The sequence below is a fragment of the Papio anubis genome, chromosome 6 (genome assembly GCF_008728515.1).
Source record: "Papio anubis isolate 15944 chromosome 6, Panubis1.0, whole genome shotgun sequence".
Classification (NCBI taxonomy): Eukaryota; Metazoa; Chordata; class Mammalia; order Primates; family Cercopithecidae; genus Papio; species Papio anubis.
In genome coordinates, this window is record NC_044981.1 from 77,192,448 (window position 1) to 77,209,097 (window position 16,650).

At 38.0% G+C, this 16,650-nt stretch overlaps 1 long non-coding RNA gene across 1 annotated transcript in view; it reads right to left on the bottom strand.

Annotated features, from left to right (window-relative positions):
• The window catches only part of LOC110743116, a 123,516-nt gene that overhangs the window by 16,569 nt on the left and 90,297 nt on the right, over window positions 1–16,650 (bottom strand). The window lies entirely within an intron of this gene.

Genomic DNA, 16,650 nt, shown 5'->3' on the forward strand with positions numbered 1-16,650 from the left:
GATGGAGAATCCAGAAATAATGCTGCATACCTACAGCTACCTTACCTTTGACAAAGCTGACAAAAATAAGCAATGAGGAAAGGACTCCCTATTCAAAAAAATAACTACCTAGCCATATGCAGAAGAATGAAATTGGACCCCTACCTTTCACCATATACAAAAATTAACTCAAGATAGGTTAAAGATTTAAATGTAAGACCTCAAAGTATAAGAATCCTAGAAAAAAACAGAGGAAACACCATTCTGGACATTGCCTAGGGAAAGAATTTGTGACCAAGTCCTCAAAAAAAAAAGTATAAATGGGACCTAATTAAACTAAAGAGCTTCTGCACAGTAAAAGAAACTATCAACAGAGTAAATAGACAAGCTAGATAGAAAAGGGGAGAAAATACTTGCAAACTACACATAAGACAAAGGTCTAATATCCAGAATCTATGAGGAACTTAAACAATTGCATAAGCAAAAAACAATCCCATTTAAAAATGAGCAAAGGACATGAAGAGGCACATCCTCAAAGAAAAGATACAAGTGGCCAAAAAACATATTTAAAAATGCTCAGCGTCACTAATCATCAGAGAAATGCAAATCAAACCCACAATGAGATACCATCTCACACCAGTCAGAATGACTATTATTAAAAAGTCAATAACAACAGGTGCTGGCCAGACTGTGGAGAAAGAGAACACTTTTACACCGTTGTAAATTAGTTCAGCCACTATGAAAAGCAGTTTGGAGATTTCTCAAAGAACTTAGAATAGAACTACCACTTGACCCAGCAATCCCATTACTGGGTATATACCCAAAAGAAAATAAATCATTCTACCAAAAGACACATGCATTTACATGTTCATTGCAGCACTATTCAAAATAGTAAAGACATAGAATTAACAAAGGTTCCCATTAAAGGCAGACTGAATAAAGAGATTGTCGTACATATACACCATGGAATACTATGTAACCACAAAAAAGAATGAGATCATATCCTTTCTCCCATTCTGTAGGTTGCCTGTTCACTCTGATGATAGTTTCTTTTGTTGTGCAGAAGCTCTTTAGCTTAATTAGATTTCATTAGTCAATTCTGGCTTTTGTTGCAATTTCTTTTGGTGTTTTAGTCTCGGAGTCTTTGCCCATCACTTGCAACTAATTTTTGACAAGGACACCAGGAATCCACAAGATGAAAAGATAACCTTTTGAATAAATATTGAATAGAAATCTGTGTATCTACATGCAAAACAATGAAACTGGATTCTTATCTTACACCAAGCACCAACATCAACTCAAAATAAAGACTTAGAGAAGAAGATACAGGGGAAAAGTTCCTCAAAGTTAATTTTAGCAATCATTAAAAGAAAAAGCAGAGACAACAAAAGCAAAAATAAACCAGTAGTATTACATCAAACTAAAAAGCTTCTGGATAGCAAAAGAAATGATCAGCAAAATGAAAACACAACTTATGGAATGGGAAAAAATATTTGCAAACCATATATCTGATAAGGGATTAATATCTAAAACAACAAGGAACTCATACAGCTGAAAAGTAAAACATTAATAAATGTGACTACAAAATGGGCAAAGAACTTGACAAGAAATTCCTCAAAAAAAATACATACAAATGGCCAACAAGTGTACATAAATGTGTTCAACATCACTAATCACCAGATAAATGCAAATCAAAATCTCTAGATATCACCTCACACCTATTAGGATGGCTGTTATAAAAATAAAGAAGCAAATAAATAAAACATAAGTATTGCCAAGGATGTGGAGAAAAGGGAACCCTGTCCTGTTGATGGGAATGTAAATTGTAAAGCCATCATGGAAAACAGTATGGAAGTTTCTTAAAAAATTAAAGATAGAACTAACATATGATCCAGCAATCTCACTTCTGGGTTTTATATCCAAAAGAGTTGAAATAGGACCTTGAAGAGACAGACATCTGCATTCCCATGTTCATTGCAGCATTATTCACAATAACCAAGATATTGAAACAACCTAATTGTCCATCAATGGATGAATGAATGAAAAAGTCATGGTAGATACATACAATGGAATATTATTCAGCCTCAAAAATAAGGAAATCCTACCATTTGCACAACATGGATGAACCTGAAGACATTATGTTAAATGGAATAAGCCAGAGTCAGAAAGATAAACACTGCATGATTTCACTTACATGTGGAATCTAAAATAGTCAAACTCACAGCAACAGAGAGTAGAATGGTAGTTGTCGCTGAATAGGGAGAGGAAGAAATGGGAAAAGAACAATTAAAAGCTACAAAGTTTCAGTTGTGTAAGATAAGTTCTGGAGATCTATACATCATTGCACCCATCACTAACAATACTGTATTACATACTCAAAATTCCTAAAAGGGTAGATCATATGTTAAGTGTTCTTATGGAAAGACAATAACAACAACAACAAAGAGGGCAGGAGGACACTTTGGAAGATGATGGATATGTTTATGGCTTTGATGGTGGTGCTGGTTTTATGGATGTCAACTTATCCCCAAACTCATCAAGACGCATATATTAAATGTATACAGCTGTTTATATATCAATTACACCTAAATAAGTTGGTCTTTTTAAAAAAGAAATTAAGTAAACAGAAAAGATGCAGCCTCTACTTGATAAAATTGCCACATACTATGTTTTAGGGGAAAGGGGGAAAAAAGCCTAAAGGGCTTAAAAAAACTTAAAGAGTTGATAGAATGTACACCAAGGTAATACAGGAAAACATTTTGGAAAATAGGATTTTGATAATTTTGTTGTTGTTGTTGTTGAGACGGAGTCTCGCTCTGCCGCCCAGGCTGGAGTGCAGTGGCGTGATCTCGGCTCACTGCAAGCTCCACCTCCCGGGCTCACGCCATTCTCCTGCCTCAGCCTCCCGAGCAGCTGGGACTACAGGCGCCCGCCACCGCGCCCGGCTAATTTTTTTTTTTTTGTATTTTTAGTAGAGACGGGGTTTCACCGTGGTCTCGATCTCCTGACCTTGTGATCCGCCCGCCTCGGCCTCCCAAAGTGCTGGGATTACAGGCGTGAGCCACCGCGCCCGGCCGATAATGTTTTACAAAAGGAGAGTTAACACTGAAAATTGTGCAAGCTCTCTTCTTTTGAAATATGAGGTAGAACAATTTTTTTTTTCATTTGAATAGTCTCTAGGGCTATTTACCTCTAGGACTATTTAACTCTAACACCATATCATGTTTTCAAAGAGCTATTCAGGCAATTGAGGCCTCTACAGAAGTAACTCAGGTTAAATGAGGTCATAAGGGTGGAGCCCTGATCCAATAGGGTTAGTGTCCTTATAAGAGACACCAAGGAGCTCTCTCCCTCTTCACAAGCTCACAAAGAGGTTCTGTGAGTACACAGCCAAAAAGCAGCCAGCAAGAGAAGAGGCCTCAGGATGAAACCTACCTTGCCAATATCTTGATCCTAGGCTCCTGAGACTCTCAAAACGTTCAGAATAAAATCTGTTGTTTAGGCCACCCAGGCTGTGGTATTTTGATATGACAGTTTTAGCAGACTAAAACAGGGCTGTTCGCATCTCCACTCACCCATTCACAGTTCCTCTCCAAGGTTGTATTTCCTAGATCACTAGATAAAGAGGATTCCATTACCACACTGATTCTAATTCTAAATGTTTATCCTACAAACATAATCTTACTTTTATAATCTTATAAAGTTATAGACCCATTATCTGTAAGAAAATTATATGCATGTTGCAGAAAGAGGATCAAATACCAAATAGTCATTTCAGCAAGTAACTAACCTGCCATTTAATCCAACTTTGCCAGCATTATGAGAAAGCAGGTTTAATTTGGGAGTAGAGGAATAGAGCTACTAGGAAGGACTAGATCAGGGCCTCTAATGGACACTGTGAAAAATCTTTGTGTGAACTGAAAAAGGCAATCCTTCCTCAAGTTAAAAAAAAAAAAAAAAAAGGATAATTTATTATTATACAACCAGACCCAGGGTAAATGGTCATTCTGGTGTGGGGAAAATAGGAATGTAGGCAGCCACCCTACTTGGCATCATTAGGTAATCCCAGCCAAGGGGGATGATGAGTGGTTATCTCATGTCATTATTTCTCTCGGTTAAAATTAGTCTCATTTTGGGTTCATCATATTAAATGATGATTCTAAAAGGCTCTGTGGAAAGAGAATCTCCTCTACTGCTCATGGAGAATACTATTCATCCTTTCTAGTTACTCCATGCCAAATCAATTCTGGTTCAAGACCAAAGCTAATATTAGAAGAAAAAAAGTTTTCAAGTGTTTGTTTATTTTAAAAGAACAAAATCTACTCTAGGGAATAGTGGAAAGTGTAATCCTTCTTCCCACAGGGGTGTGGTAGGGGGTGTTATGTGAGGCCAAGCCTAAGAGAAAAGACAAGGAAAGGTTGTTTTTTTTCCCCTCATTTTCAGACTAGCCATCTGTGACTTAAAAATAAAAAGAAGGAAAGAAAAAGTCTTGGAGAATCTTGGCTTCCCCTTTGCCAATATCTTTGAGAGTTCACTTTCTGTTCAAAATGTGAAAGGGACATAATTATTTCCACGTCTGACTAATATGCACTTATTTGTGAAGGGCCATAATCCCGTAACCCATCTGGATCAGGGTCTTGGTTGTATTGAAAGTCAAAAAATGAGGACTGTTTTCATCCTGGCTCCTCTGCTGACTGAGTCACCATGTCCTTGGGCAAGTTATTTCCTCTCTGTGTACCCACTTTTAAAAACAGAGAGATAATAGTGTTCCTGACCTCCTTACCTCACTGGGATGTTGTCAGCATTAACAAGCAATAGACTCATATTTTTAGAGTAGACAGAAGGAAGATTGCTTAAATTTCAAAATATTATTTTTTTCTTCCCATAGATCTATTTTGTTCATCTTAAAGGTCCTAAATGGATCACAGGGGACAAATCTTTGGAGTCTTTCCAGTTTTCTTAAGAAAAATATGAAGACCAATGACATTAATTTATTTTGGGGGAGTTTTTACAGACAGTAAGTTACCAAACAAATAAAAATCATGGGATGAACTATTAGGAAAAAATAATCACAATATAGCACTGAAAAATAGCACTGAACTGAGAGTTGAGAAAAAAAATCTCAGTTCTAGATTTTGATTACTAACTTCAGTCAAGTTATGCTTCTCTAAGCCTCAGTTTACTGATTCAAGAAATGAGAGCCTATGATAATAATAGTTATCGGGTCTAGGGTACAGAATTTAACAAGATTAAAATAAAATAATATATGTAAATATTCCTTAAAATTATAAAACACTGTGCAAATACTAGATTTTGTTGCTACTGCTAAGCATACTGGCCCATCTCTCTGGTCACCACAGCATCACCTCATTTGCTTCAAGGACAGTGGTTACACCAATTTACTTGGACATGAAAAGAGTGTCCAGCATGTTCCACATAATTAGAGCTCCTACCCAGCCATTTTTCACTTTGACAGGGAAAAAAAGGAAGGGAAGGGCTGTGTTCCATCTTTAGGCCATCCTTTGATTCAGATATAAAATGAGAGCTTTGAGGCTGAGGTGATGGGTCTGTGCTGACTCAGGAAATTAACTGTCTTCTTCCGAGGAGCCTTAAGTTCTGCCCATTTCAGGGTGTGTTAGCAGAGACACAGAAAGTCAATATTCCATACAGTAAAGTTTGAAGCACTGCTGATCTACTCAAGGGCTGAAGGAAAGGAGTGTGGAAGAAGGCTTCCAATATTTTCCAACATTGGATGGCAAGAAAGCAGTTTTGCTAGATGACAGCTACAGTCTCCTCCAACCCTGCAGCTCAATCAGTCTATGGATCAGCAAACCATAAAAATAATTAAGGAAGTACACATAGTCTCCTTGACTCCTTTGTTCTTTTTTTGTGACAGCCATTCTGAGTCAGTTCAGAAAGTAACCTGGGTTTTCAGTTTACCAGAGTTTGTTAACCTTTGTCGGTCACTCCAAACCATCCTTATAATTCTTAGTTCTTTATAGACCACCCCTCTCAATTCTGCCCTTAATGATCTTCTTTCTTATATCATTGTCTATTATTCTCTAAGGATCTGCCTTAACAACCAGATTGTAAAGTCTTTGGGTTCACAAAGGCATCACACTTCTGGCTTTTCATGGTACTTTGTAATTTTAATTCTCTGAGGTTCATACTGGTTGATGAAATAAATCATTCCAGGGTCACTCTTTGTGTGTTTTTGCCTTTGTTTCACTGGTCCTTGAACATCATGCCCCACGTCACAGCATTTCCTTCTGATGCTTTGCTCTGAATTTCCCTTCCTCCTTACACTGACACTCCAGAAAACTTAAGTACCATCCAAAGATCATGTTCACAAATGCCTAATGGGAAGTGAGCCATGAGATGCTAGCCATGGTGCGTCTACGTGCTACAGAAAAACTAAAAAAGTACTCAGTGTAGGAAAAATTTCACAACAACTATTCCATGGTGAAAAATAAATATTGGCAATAGGCATGAGAGGGAAAGAAGAAAAAGAGACTCATTTCTCAAAACTGAATGGCAAGTGACAACGGTGCATTGCTTTGACTATGCAGTGATTCCAAGAGCAAATGTGCAAGAAAGAACTTTTAGAAGTTTAAATTCTACTCTCATGTTTTTGCCCTACCTCTTTCTGCACTTGATTTACACTCTTCAGAATAGAGAAGATCACTGAGTTCAAAGAACATTTAGTAGGAGGCAGGAGAGTGGGTGAAAAAGAAGAGTGGAAAAGAAGGAGAGAGCAGAAACTCTGACCTATTCAGAATACTATGTTCATCTTCCTTAGCACCTACACCGGGAAAATGGTTGTTGAAACACTGAAAGTTTTATGTTCCAGTTACTAAGTCAAGAATATTGATGCCCAGAGCTAATGATTAATTTAGGGTGAGTACATGGTAAACTGATGGCCCCATGTGTTCACAGCTCTCTGTATCCGTACCCTTTGCAATATGCCTTTGCATATCTGTCCTTTGCTAGTTGAGGTCTATTTTCACGCCTCTTAAGCCTGGGCTGCCTTTGTGACTTGCTTTGGCCAACAGAATGCAATACGATGGGGTACCAATCAAGAAACCTTGCATGCTTTACCTCTCTCTTGTCTCAGAACCCAGTTTCTAGCATGAGAATAAGCCTAGGCTAGCCTGCTGGATGAGAAGAAACACACAGTCCCATCCTGCACATCACCCAAACTGATAGCCAACCGTGTTAGTGACACTATTCTATATCAGCCTGTTTCTAACTGACCCAACAGCAGACATAAGATGCATCAGTAAGCTTAGCAGAACTAAGTAAAGATCAGATAAACAGGACCCAAAACTATCTAGCTAGCCAACAGTCTCATCAGGAATAATAAATGCAGCAAAAGATCATTGATACAGAGTCATTCAATCAATAGTTTGGCCAGACACCTTGCCTACTAAGAGAGGCATGTAGATAAATCTGGAGGTAGCCAGGAGCCTAAGCCAGTAGTTTTCAGAGTTTATACTCTTATCACGGCTGTTTGGAATCCAGAATAAGTAGTTCCAAAAATAAATTTAAAGCTCCAGAGAACATTTTTAGTAATAATGATCTTAGAAGCTAACATATGTGAAATGGTTAGTACAAAGCCACAATCTCCTCTAATTTCATCAAAATAAGCTATTATTATCCTGGTTTATGGGTGAGAAACTGAAAGTAAGAGAAGCTAGGTTGGTAACTAGAGCTGAGATGGAAACCTTGATTGAGTCTGATGCCGAATCCCAGGTTATAAACACTGCACAATGGTGTCTTGCTGGAGATGTGGCAGTATTGTCACAGCTGGCAACCAAGGACCAACCTTGGAGGCAACTCTCCTATCCACAGTAGAAATGGTATTTGGGGTAACTATCTAGGCTTATTCAAAGGAACAGGAGGAAAGGGGGCTGGAGAGAAGGTAGTTGCTTAACACCTGACAGATGTTATTGCAGCAATAAACAAGCCCAGCAAATCCTGCTTCTCTCTTTAGAACATTTGTCTCCATGGTGAAATAATGCAAAACTGGGCAAGAATCAGTCATAACCTGGGAGACGGGAGGGCTCAGGGTCACAGAGGCTCAGCAGAGTCCTCTCTGCCTACTCTGACTCATCAATCCCCGAGGAGTTAAGCACTTGCTTAACAGCTCTCCCAGTCATTTCAACAGGCAATGGGAGAAGGGGACAGAGCAAGCAGGAATCACATGCCATTTTAAAGTTTTTAGATTTGATTTGAGATTTCTCAATCTCCCCCGTGAGAACTGCAAAATATTTCTACCCATTCTGGGTATGATTAATCTATCCAATCCACATGAAAATTACCATACTGAGTGCTCCAAAAAAAATCCTGTTTTGAAGAATCAGTTTATAAGTTAATTCCATTGTATAGAATTCATAGTAATTAATTCTACTCTCAAAAGCAACCCTATGATGTAGGTATTAGTATTTTCATTTTAACAGATGAAGAATTTAAAGTTTGGAGAGGGGATAAGCAACTTGCCAAAAAATCACAAAGCTAGGCCCCCAGTCAAATCTAGTTTGGCAACCGCCAGAACCCATGCTTTCAACCATTCCCTACTGTCTCTTATGACTATCATGCTAATAGAAATTTTATTTTTAGCATACTAGTAATTTTCTGGATGTCAGGGTCAAGAATAAGGTTCAGTTTGAACTCTTGCCTATATTCTCTTTAGCAACTTGGAAATGGCACTGAAGATAGAATTCCAAAGTTGTCAGCACCTTGACAGGTAATTCCTGAGCATCTTGAGACTTCATTACCTTCCAAATTATCACATTTCCAGATTCCTTACAGCTAATTTCAACTCTGCTGAAACTGAACAGCAAAACCATCAGACTTATCTTTAGGTGTTTATAGTTTTTTGTTTTTGTTTCTTAGTGAGCACTCAAGACATAGCTCCTAGTTTCTGAATCAACCATGCCAGTGTTTCTCTGAGCCAAGCTAAAGGTCTGAGATATGTTCTCACCCAACTAATCTGTTCTCATTTGGGACACAGGAAAAGAAAGCACATTCCAGGAATAAGATTGGGTGCATTCAAGTGAACGATACAAGTTGGGGGCATCCAAGAGACTGAGCATGTTCTGTGGTTATTTTCTTAAACTTAGTTGTGTTATGATAAGCTTTTGTGTGTCGAATGCCTGAGTTACAGGTGGGCAATATGAATGCCAGATCTCTAGAAAATTCATCATTTTCTTATCATTTCCTTCTTCTTATCCCTTTACACTTGCAGACAGTGCATGTTTAAAGTTCAAGTTTCCAGCCATCACAAGTCTCATTGCATACGACTATAGCAAAGTGGAGAAGGAATTCATCAAAGTCCTCCAATCCAGCCCTCCCCTCGTGCATGGAGTCTAACGCACTCTTTTAAGGAGAAATCTAACTTATGTTCAAATAGTTCTAATACAGACAACTCATGAGCTTGCAGGATGAATGATTAACTAATTATTTGAATGGTTCAATTTACTAGTAATTACAGCAGGCAGATATCAAAAACTTTCTCTATCTGTCAAGCATTGCCCAGTGACGGAGTTAGAGAGATGATAAAACATCCTAATCTCAAGAAACTGACAGTCCAACATAAGAAACACAATCAGCCTCCCTTTAGCATGTCACCCTTCTTTCATGGTTCTCTTTCAATGTGTCACAGAGTAAGTTCAGTCCTTTCTCTACTTAACACCCTCAACTATCACACCCCCTTTAGGTATCATCTCATGTTTACAATCCTGGATCCTTCAAACTATAACATGGCTTAAGGTTTTGTCCTTAAATGGCTACTAGGATTACCCTAGTAGTTCTTCTCTAGCTGTACCCTAGGTCAATTGCCCTTATAAAATCAGGAGCCAACTATTGAATTAAACATTTAAGGATGCTGGAAGACCATGGTCTTTTCATATCAATGGATCCAAATCAGATTTAAAGCCAAAATTTCAGTTTTAAATACTTATCTCTGGAAATAAATGATTCCTATGAAATGCCCCTAAAAGAAACACAATGTGAAGTTCCTATCAGTCAAAGATAGGACTATCTTTGACAATGAGCTGTAAGTTCTCTACTTTGACAGAGAAGAACAGGAGAATAGTTTCTGAATAGTTTCTGACTGAAGAAAAATAGGAAAGAAAGTCCACTAGTGCTGGAAAATATTTATCTGGGTATTGACTTCATTGATGTAGCATCAATGTTCACTGTGCTAAAGAATGTGAAAAGAATGCAGGATTTGTTATTACTATATTCCTAGATGTTAATGACTAACATTTAGTATTTCATGACTTCTATCAACTACTTTCTACTTCTTCATTTTTTTTTTTTTTTTTAGCACCCATGATTGCCCCTTCTCTACCAGCTTCATTGGCTTTTTATTTTGTTCAGATATTTTAAATGCTAGCATTTTCCAGTATCTGAATTTCATTTGTATGTTAAGTTTCAAGCCTCTTTATGAGCTTCCCATGGGTTCCATCAGTCTAAAAGCTGGCAACTCTACTCCTCAATCTGTATCTCCAGCCTGGACCTCTCTCCTGGGTTCCACAAGTGTATTGCCAATTTCCTAACCCACTGTATTGCCTTTGAGCACATCAAATCAATTATTCTCTTTTCCAAATATGTCTCTCCTTCCATATTCATAATCTCTGTTCATTTTGTCACCATCCATCTTATTAAGAAGCTAACAAATCCTATCTATTCTGCCTCAGGACTATTCCCTGATTGCAGTGTTTCCTTTATAGCTGCAGGTATTACAATTAGAGAATAGCTTATTTTTCTGTTCTTGTTTCTCTGCTGTTGATTCCATCTTCCACATTGCTTCCATAATTATGCTCCTAAAATAAATGAATGAATTGGTATAATCTGATCATGCCAATCTCCTTCCTGTAACTGCTCTTGGTGCCTGTCACCTTTAGAGAAAATAGTCTAAAATTATTATATAACAAAAACCTCCTTCACTATCTGTCTCCAACTGTACCTATTCTACATAAACCCACCCCCAGACCATTCCCTGCACTTCAATATACCCATTCTATACACATACAAACTCCGCTCCAGCCACCATGAACTTCTTACTTGATCTTTTTCTCAAACAACCTATAATGATTTTGCCTCTGACTGTGCTGGTCTGTTTTCCTGAATGCCTATCTTTTTTTCAAGCTGACAAGCTCATATTTGTCATTCAAAATCCAACCCAAATCTTTTCTCTTCTGGGAGACAATTTCTGACTCATCCAGACAGTTATAAATTTCTTCCTATGCATTGGTGAATTGTCAAAAATATTATTGTGCATCAGACACCAGATATGCTAGACACTATGCTGGATAATGGATATACCATGGTTAGTTAGGAAGATAGAAAAGTCCCTACTTTATGGGATATAAAATCTGGTGGGCAAGATGGGGCAATATAAGTAATTCAAGTACATTGACCAGTATAAAAGAAACTCTGTTTTACAGAGATCTGTAGTCTAGTCAATGCTGTTCAATAGAATTTTCTATATCTGTAAAATGCTCTATATTTGTGCAGCCCAACATGATAGCCACTAGCCACATGTGGCTATTGAATATTTGGATATGGCTAATGCAACTGAAGAATTAAATTTTTCATTTTATTTAATTAATTTAAAAGCCCTGATGTGACCACTATGCAATCTATGCATATAACACATTTGCATATGTACCTTATACATTTGTGGCAATTTTAAAAATAAATAAAAATAAAATGGGCAAAAAAAAAAAAGATTTCAACAGCCAGCTAGTGTCATTTTCACAGGATAATGAAGTTCTAGATGTTACGGAATTATCTGAAAGAATGAGATCGCTTGGATTTGAAGGACGAACAGATCTGACGGGCAAGTGAGGAGAGGAAAAGAATATTAGAAGGGAGTACTCTGAAGGTCCAGATTTACAAGTTCACCCTTCTCTGCTAATCCTGCACCTCCTTCTGCTCTTGTGAACTTCAACGATACCTGAGACATAGTAAGCATTCAACATATAGTCATTATTATTATGTAATTAAGTTTTTCTGGTTTATAGACTTCTCCATAAGCTTTATTAAATCATTTGCATATGTGTGTACCTTCAGCCCCCATTAAGTTCATAAAAATGGAAACTATCAAAGTATTTTCTATTCTGACACAGTTTCCCAAAGAGTGCTATGCAGGAAGATTCACTCTTTACCTGAAACATTCTGCATTTTAAGAAATACAAATTAGTGAGGACATAAGCAGTCAAGTGATGATTATCCCAGCACACTGTGAGTCTGAACCTTGCATTTCCAATGTCAGAGCATAGATTCAATCATATATATTTTGAGGATTCTGGGTTAGTGTTTAAGGCATATGCTGCCCATCCTCCTCAGTCCTGGAGTTATCTACACTAACTTTTCAGTGAGAATTTTGTCTCTTACCTGAAGTATAATCCCACCTCAAACCCAGCTTCACATTGTTCTCAATGGAAAGGCATTGCCATCCCATTTTAGAGTATTGTTTTATCTTATTGCAATACGGTTTTATATGGAACATGTAGAAGGTATGAGCAAAAGAAATGCTATTTCGGAATGCATGCTTATCAACACATAACAAGTGTGCAATAAAAATTGCAAAGAGCTGTTTTTAACATAATATGGCAAATCCCTGAGAGTATCTGGAAGAGCCGATAGTGCAGGTGGTTTGGCAATCTGAGCAGCTGACTCTGCAACCTCACCTCCAAACCTAAAGAGGGCTTCAGGTTATTTTTAAACATAAACTGTTATCTGTATTCAGTCAGATATCTGTATAATGTAAGAGGAACAATGGATGTATGGAGAGAAATTGGATGCATAAAACTGAGAAAGGCGACTGTCAATGAACTGAAAGTTCACCAAAAAGATGGAATCAGCAAATGACCAACAAGGCCAAAGTAAGTTCCTTCTTGCTGCCAAGTCTGATGCTACCCATTTTTGATTGAGAGACTTTTCCCAAATTTTGACCCAAAATCAAGGCCCAATTCAAATTCCGCTTGCTCTACAGATCTATGATGACCTGTTACTGCTGAAATCCTAGAGTATTTGTCTTTACTTCTCAGTTTGGAACATCATTATATATTCTTTTATGTTATTTGCTAAGATTTCATGTGCTTGGGTCTTATCTCCTCAGCCAGAATATAAGTTTCACAGGGTGAAACAGCTGTCACATAACCATCCTGAATTCCAATGTCCCAGCATAGAGCAGGGCACTTCATGGAACCCCTGATAAATATCTTCTGATCTGTTAAATAACATGCTACAGGACAGACCATTGCCAAGCAGCCAGAGGAAGAGGAGCAAGGGAAAAGGAGAGTGGGGTGCAGGGACTGTGCCCTCATGAAAGCAGCTAAGATTTCCTGAGGTGACTCACAGAACAGGAATGCCAGCACTGATGAGTAGAAGTGGCTACATGTCTTAGATACTTGAACTCTGATATCCTCTTAGTATTAGCTAACTCCTGGATTACTTCCTCTAACAGTGTATAAGGGGCAAATTTTTTGTTAAGAAACTTCTATCCTAGGTGTTAAGAAAAAGTCCACATGTAGGGATTTTCCCCTCGAGAGCCCTGTAAGAATTACTAATCAGATGAATCACCTGACCTGTGGTCCTGGAATGTTAAAACTGGAAGGAGTGTCACATATCATCTGATCTCTGTTCCAGAAACTGAGGCCCAAAGACATGAAATGACTTGTTCAAAACAATGTAACTGGTTAGTAGCAAAGCTGTGTCTAGAACACAGGCTTCCTGGTTTAAAGCCCATGATCTTTCCATATCCATTTCATGAGAAGTAGCAGAATTCCACTGGCTTAGTTGGTGAAACTGCCAATGACTAGTCTCTATTCCTCCTCACTTGATTTCCTCTTCTCACCAGACTAGACCTTCATCACTTAAACCATTCTCCCATCAAGACTGGATTTCAGTTTCCTTGTCTATGTGTCCTATAGCCCCCTACACTAGAAGCCTTAAACACGGAGTGAATCCAATAATCTACTTCCTCCATTCCTCCGCAGTATACTAAACACAAATGGAAAAAAACATGCAATCACAACAAAAACGTATGATTCTTATTTCCTGTGCCCTTGACAATGAACAGCATTCCTTTGACTTCTTCTTGATCGGCACCCTCTCCAGCCCCTTTGGTGACTATTTCAAACTCCAGCCCCCTCTTCAGCTCCACATGACTCATTCTCATTAATGGCCACACCTGCTACTTCACAGAGGGAATAAGTGCGTTCAGTGTAAACTTTGTCAGCCTTACACCCAATCTACCAAGCTACATTCACCCCACTGAACTTTACTTAATTCCTCAGGACCTTGTTCTATCGACTCTGTCTTTCTGCTGTATAACCAACCTCCCCCTTTTTGCTGGCTTCTCTTCAGCAGATAAATGTGCCCAAATATATCTTCAAGAAACTATTTCTTAACTCTGCATTATACCTATAGCTTTTGCTCTATCCTTCTCTTCACAACTGTTCCTGATGACTCTACCTCCTTTCACTGTAAATTTGTGATTCTAGCCCTTACATTCTGAAACGGACTAGGAAAGGTCAACTATAACATCTTAAGGCACAGAAAATCAAAACCACAATGAGATACCATCAAACACCAGTTAGAATGGCGGTTATTAAAAAGTCAGGAAATAACAGGTGCTGGAGAGGATGTGGAGAAATAGGAGCACTTTTACACTGTTGGTGGGACTGTCAACTAGTTCAACCATCGTGGAAGACAGTGTGGCGATTTCTTAAGGATCTAGAACTAGAAATACCATTTGACCCAGCCATCCCATTACTGGGTATATACCCAAAGTATTATAAATCATGCTGCTATAAAGACACATGCACACGTATGTTTATTGTGGCACTATTCATAATAGCAAAGACTTGGAACCAACCCAAATGTCCATCAATGATAGATTGGATTAAGAAAATGTAGCACAGATACACCATAGAATACTATACAGTCATAAAAAAGGATGAGTTCATGTCCTTTGTAGGGACATGGATGAAGCTAGAAACCATCATTCTCAGAAAACTATTGCAAGGACAGAAAAACAAACACCACATGTTCTCACTCATAGGTGGAAATTGAACAATGAGAACACTTGGACATAGAAAGGGGAACATCACACACTGGGGCCTTCATGGGGTGGGGGGAGTGGGGAGGGATAGCATTAGGAGATACACCTAATGTAAATGACGAGTTAATGGGTGCAGCGCACCAACATGGCACATGTATACATATGTAACAAACGTGCACATTGTGCACATGTACTCTAGAACTTAAAGTATAATTTTAAAAAAAAAAAGATACCATCTCACGCCAATCAGAATGGTGATTATTAAAGAGTCAAGAAACAACAGATGCTGATGAGGCTGTGAAAAAATAGAAACACTTTTACACTGTTGGTGGGAATGCAAATTAGTTCAACCATTGTGAAAGACAGTGTGGCAATTCCTCAAAGACCTAGAACCGGAAATACCATTTGACTCAGCAGTCCCATTACTGGGTATATACCCAAAGGAATATAAATCATTCTATTATAAAGATGCATGCACATGTATGTTCATTGCAGCACTATTCACAACAGCAAAGACATGGAATCAACCAAAATGCCCATCAATGATAGATTGAATAAAGAAAATGTGGTACTATATATACCATGCAATACTATGCAGCCATAAAAAGGAATGAGATCATGTCCTTTCAGGGACATGGATGGAGCTGGAAGTTATTATCTTCAGCAAACTAATGCAGCAACAGAAAATTCAACACTGCATGTTCTCACTTATAAGTGGGAGCTGAACAATGGGAGCTGAACACATGGACAGAGGGAGAGGAACAACTTACCCTGGGGCCTGTGGGGGGAGGGCGGGGGAGGCAAGAGCATTAGGGAGAAGAGCTATTGCATGCCGCGCTTAATACCTAGGTGATGAGTTGATAGATGCAGCAAACCACCATGGCACACATTTACCTATATAAAAAACCTTCACATTCTGTACATGTATCCTGGAACTTAATAAATTTAAAAATTTATTTACTTCTCAATCAAAATTTAAAAAAAAATCTTAAGACACATAGCCATTTTTTTGTATTTTTAATATTGTTACTGTGGTAAAATATATATATACATAAAATTTACCATTTTGAACATTTTAAGTGTATAGGTCTATGGCATTAAGTACTTTTTACAGTGTTGTACAACCATCACCACTCTCCATTCACATGAACTTTTTCATCATCACAAACAGAAACTGTGTACCCATTATATAGTAACTTCCCAGTCCCCTTTCCCCTCAGCTTCTGGTAACCTCTATCCCCTTTCTATCTCTATAAATTCAGCTACCCTATGTACCTCACACAAGTGGACTCACAATATTTGTCCTTCTTTTGTCTGATTTATTTCACTTAGGATAATGTCTCCAAGATTCATCCATGTTAAGGAATGTGTCAACACTTCCCTCATTTAAGGCTGAGTACTATGCCATTGTATGTGTATACCACCTTTTGTTTATATATTTATCTGTTGACAGACATTTGTGTTGTTTCCATCTTTCTGCTATTGTTATTGATGCTGCTATGAATATTGGTGCACAAGTATCAGATTGAGTTCTTTGCTTTCAATTCTTTGGGGGGTATGCCTAGATGTAAAATTGCTGGATCTTATGTTAA